The sequence below is a fragment of the Squalius cephalus genome, assembly GCF_949319135.1.
Source record: "Squalius cephalus genome assembly, chromosome: 13".
Taxonomy (NCBI): Eukaryota; Metazoa; Chordata; class Actinopteri; order Cypriniformes; family Leuciscidae; genus Squalius; species Squalius cephalus.
The window spans coordinates 22453276-22458709 of NC_137134.1; the positions used below are offsets into that span (position 1 = coordinate 22453276).

Below are 5434 nucleotides of genomic sequence, written 5' to 3' on the forward strand. Positions count from 1 at the left end.
ACCCTCAACTGCAGGCAAAACGACATTAAAAGGTGAGTTTAACAACGCGATGCTTGCAAGTAATTGCAGTTTTAGCGTTTTCTTCATAGGTAGGACAGGTAGGTTTGATTAAAAACTGTTGAGTCAGGACAATAAGTTGTGTTTAGAAACTTTAGTTTTATGACGATAAATGATAGAAGAAATTATAAAAATATAGCTTTCTGCACATTTGGTGCAGAAAGCTATATTTTTATAATTTCTTCTATCATTTTTCGAGAAGAGAAGCTGTTTAATTAACAATTTATTCACGAGATCATATGTATTTTTATATATATATTTTTTAATGTTATTATTTCGGTCTTATTGCCAGGGAAGATGGATTGCTTTGCTGTTTATTGATATTTTTAAAATTATATTTTATCAGTAGGAAATCGCGCTGAAGAAGTCTCGTTCCGAACACATCGCGATATTTGGCATCAGTTTACGTGTGTCAGATGTTGGTAAGTAAATACCTAAATACGCTGTCCTAATAATGTGTGATATAATGTCTTTTCTGTTTGTCGATATTAATCTGCCATTATATCTGCCATCTCCACGGAGACTTTGCGTTTCATTGCTTTCTAATTCAAAACAGGGTGATTAACACTGCCTGTCACGTGACGTGCAATAGGCCTAGATATTCATATCAGATTAAAAATAGTACAATTAGTTCCAAAGTTGTATTTGTAGTAGAAGCACAGTAAAAACAACACTTACCATGCTTTTACCACAGTACCATTAGTTTTACTGTGATAAGTGTAGTAAAAAGACAGTAATCACAAAACTTGCCATGCTTTTACCACACTATTTGTAGTTTTAATGTGGTACTTATTGTAAATGCACAGTAACCACAACACTTACCATGCTTTTACCACAGTAACCATAGTTTTACTGTGATTGGTTTAGTAAAGGACAGTAATCACAAAACTTACCATGCTTTTACCTCAGTATTGATTGATAGTTTTAAAGTGATATTTGTTGTAAATGCATATTTACCACAACACTTGCCATGTTTGTAAGGCTTTATAATGTAACATCCAATATTTGTAAGGTATATCAGTACTTTTTCCTTTAAATAATCCTATATATTATACATAATGATATTTTCTTTTCTCTTTTTTCAGCTGAAAAGAGCAAAAGGGCCTTTCGGACTCAGTCAGCCCATTATTGTTGGAGAAGTAAACGGAGGAGACGGAAAGCTGCAAAGGCAAATATTCGCAATGGTGTGTATGTGTTGATTTTAACCCTAAATCAAACATTTTATCAAGCATTTGTTGTTTCTTAAAACTTTTCTCACAAAACCCATAGCCCAATCAGTACAAACATAGACTGAAAGTCTTTATAATTCACAAGATTTAACAAGTTGTCAAATTCGTACGATACTCGTACATATTTGTACACTCGTACACAATCCTGCAGCTTTTACTCCTAGTGCTGTCATTGGCTACTGCCTCAATTCCTGTACATATTTATTGCGATATTTGTAAATCAGTTGCGCCCCTTCTTGGAAAGTAGTCGCACTGTAATATAAACAGATAGTTTATATTAATTGCAAATTGGTCCCCGTCTGTTTATGTTCCAGTGATACATGATGTCTCTCCACACCTCATAACCTACCTGTTTGCAAGAGTGGAAAAGCTTATCTGACTTGTCACATGACATCAGATACTCGATTATTTTGTCATAATCAGATCAGTTACACTGCTGATAACTGTCCCGTTTGCATGTAAATCATTTTCATGATTATTGCTTGCTATTAAAGACATACTTTTATTCATAGAAATGCCCACATATCAGTGAACTTAATACATAAAAATGCTTTTAACATTTAATTGTGCAACACTCTTCACAGAAAAATATCCCACAGTTATGGATAAACTCACAACGTCATCATCAAGTCCTGTGCTGGGCACATTGGGCAACAAGTGTCCTCCAACGTATTCGATCCGTGGCCAAGTTCTCCACATCTTCCCATGGGACACTGACATTCTTCAGGTCTTTGTGAAACATCTGTCTCCGTGTCTGCCTTGGTCTTCCCTGTCTCCTGCATCCTCCTAGTGGTGTCCTCTTCATCACTGTGTTTGGGTGTTGTTGTTTGGGCATGCGTAGGATGTGTCCAGCGAGGTGCACACTTTGCTCTGTCTCAGTTTCTGAAAGTCTTCATGTGAAGTCCCACTCCTCCTCAGGATCTCTTTGATATATGCAGAACCCATATTAAAAATAGTGATTTATCTTTTTCCATATTGGTAAAGCATTTTGTTTTCTCTTTCAGCTTCATAAACTGTACTTGATGTCTGCCTAATGCCTTTTTCAAAAAAGTGTCAGTGCTCATCAGGTGTTTTGCTAAAGGACATATTCATTGCATAGTTACAATAAAAGTGACCAATAATCACAAGGATATAGAGTGAAAGTTGAGAATGTAAAATAATGTGCTTATGTTTTTGCCTATTTGTTCTTTAAAGCGAAGAAACAAATGTATGTTCACATATCAAAGTTGAATCTCATCTCTTGGTTTGTAAATATATAACTTCATCATAGCAATTTTTAACGTTAATGTATGTGTCACTATAATAGATTGTATCTGGATATTTAATTAACTTTTTTTTTTATACTGTTGTGCAGTAGTTTTGGCGCTACATTTGTCTTTAAACAGTTTGACATTAAAAATTGGAATAAGCTTTCAAAATGGTGTACATTCATTGTGCTTTTGTTACATTTATTTGAATATAATTGATATACCTTTAATATACTATACATACATTGTAAATGTTAGAAGCACTTTAGTACATGTAATTATTTTAAATTAAAATACTGCAAAACTACCTTGCTGTAGGACATTGCTTAGAAAAAAAGTTTCTCTTTCAAATGTATTTATGCATCAGTCTAAGCAAATTTGTGTCATTGATCATGTGAACTCGTTTTTGGATGGTAACCACACAAAGGAGTCTTTTGTTTTTAAATATGAGTTTTATAATTAATTAGAAGGAATGCATGTTTAACAGCCTAAATATAAAAAATTTAAGGTATCTATCCCTGCAGCCGGAACCAGAAGAGATCTGTCATCGTTTACCATAAATGGGCATGTATGTGTGACGCATCTGTTCAGCTGGGTTTGTATTGGCTGTGACTTTATCGCAGAGCTCGCTGTGATTGGACAATCGTTTAACCCATATAAAACGGCGCTTCATGTTACAAAGTATGTTTTGGTGTTATTATTACGTTAGTTATACATTAAGCTAACTATAAAGTGTCTCTATGTTGTGAGAAATTACTCCTTTACCGAGATCCTAACCCTAACCCTAAGCATGTCTGCACATTTCAATGAACTACAGTGCAATGCATCCTGCTCCACTGATAGAATGACAGAGAGATGTGGGTAATGTAGTTTAAAACGTTTAGTAATAAAACAATAAATGTTAAATAAATAATATATTTAACGGACAACTGGATATCTAAATTTGTTCATTGTGCAAACCTTTATGACATATATAAGGGACAGGCTGAAATTTGATATTTTACTGTGAGCACTTTAAAAATAACCTTTATGCCAGCTTTCCATATATGTCTGAAAACTGTGGGCAACATTATTTATTAAACATAGCATAAGCAGTTGTCCAGCCAATTTTCTCTTTGATACACTAACCGGACTTTGAGTTACAGCCATTTGAAATGTGCATTTGTTTGCTCTTCTGGGGGCCATTGCTGGGGCCCTGGGGGGTGGAAGGACAGTATAATGATAATCTACACATACTATTACTATTACACAAGGATAATGCACCATTCAGTAAAACAACAAAAAAACATTTCCTTTTCACCCCCTCTTGCTGCTTATATTCTTGACATCAGTGATATATAGAGTATACTATATAGAGTATACTAGATCAACATGGATCATTTTCAATTAAGCTTTAAGTATTTATAGCAAGATAGCCCACTGCAGCCTCTTGTTATTCACATAGCTTCCTTTTATTTCACTGCAAACTGGCATACATGCAAGTATGTGCAACTTTTGTTGCATTGTTGTCCCATATATCATTAACCAGATCTAAATTTTTATGTCCCAAGAAAAAGAATCATGGTCATTAATTATATGTAATTATTTATATGTTATTAATTATATGTAGTTATTTTTAAAGAAATAAGAAATTAAAATTTCTCAAATAAAAATTTCTATTTACTGTACCAAACACCACTTTCAAAACACAAGTCACCATACTTTATTAAACAACACTTTATTGGAGAACAAAGCATAAAGTTGATAAAGTAGCATAAAGACAAATGAGATTCAAGATAAATAAAAATGTGTCTTCAAAAATACATTAACATCATATGAATCCATTCACAGCTGCTGAAGCCACAAAACGAGTGCCAGATAATCATATTCAGTCACCTACAGAAAACAGATTTGATATTGTGTTGGAAAATAATGATTCATTAGAAGAACACGATAGAGACATACAGGGAAGAGCAAGAAACCAGTTTAGCTGTGATAAACTGGTTTCTTGCTCTTCCCTGTATGTCTCTATCGTGTTCTTCTTCCTCGTCTAAACAGTTTGTTCAGTTGAAGAACAGAAGATGTGATCACTGATGTGGTGTAGCTTTTTCTCAACCAGAAGAAGAAGTCTCAACATCCCATTGTCAGGCGTTCTCCAGTCCTGGTCTGAAAGTAAAACAAAAAACAGAAACCAAGTTGTTTAATGGACAGTCAGGTCAGCTTATGTTCTGCGTTATTTAAAGCAGTGATGGTTTACTCTGGCCCTCAGCGTCCACTGTCCTGCACATTTAGCTCCGACCTCAAACCCTCCTGCCTATTGTCTAGAAGTAAACTTGAAGACTTTGGTTAAAATTTTCAGATGTGCTTGATTAGGGTTGGAGGTTAACTCTTAACTAACCTCAAAAAGTAGAATGCAAAGTGCCAGAGTTGCCTGTTCCTTACAGAAATTTACAAAGCAGCAGTCAGTACATTATATAATATACATATATTATATATATATATATATATATATATATATATATATATAGCTTAATGTATGTATATATATATATATATATATATATATATATATATATATATATATTAGGGCTGTCAAAAGATTAATCGCGATTAATCGCTTCCAAAATAAAAGTTTGTTTTTACATAATATATGTGTGTATTCTGTGTATAATTATTTTGTATATATAAATACACACACATGCATGTATATATTTAAGAAATATTTGCATACATATACTGTATATGTTTATATATAATTTATATTATATATAAATATATTTTTTTTATATATAAATTACAAATTTTTCTTAAATATACAAGCATGTGTGTGTATTTATATATACAAATTTAATTACACACAGTACACACACATATATTATTTAAACACAAACTTTTATATATATATATATATATATATATATA

The 5434-nt window shown here is 32.8% G+C and overlaps 1 long non-coding RNA gene across 1 annotated transcript; it reads left to right on the forward strand.

Moving 5' to 3' along the window:
* Positions 1 to 295: 295 nt before the first annotated feature.
* Positions 296 to 2696, forward strand: LOC307170259. Its single transcript, XR_013823322.1, has 3 exons — positions 296 to 479; positions 1143 to 1241; positions 1871 to 2696. It is a non-coding gene; the product is annotated as an uncharacterized lncRNA (long non-coding RNA).
* Positions 2697 to 5434: the final 2738 nt, after the last annotated feature.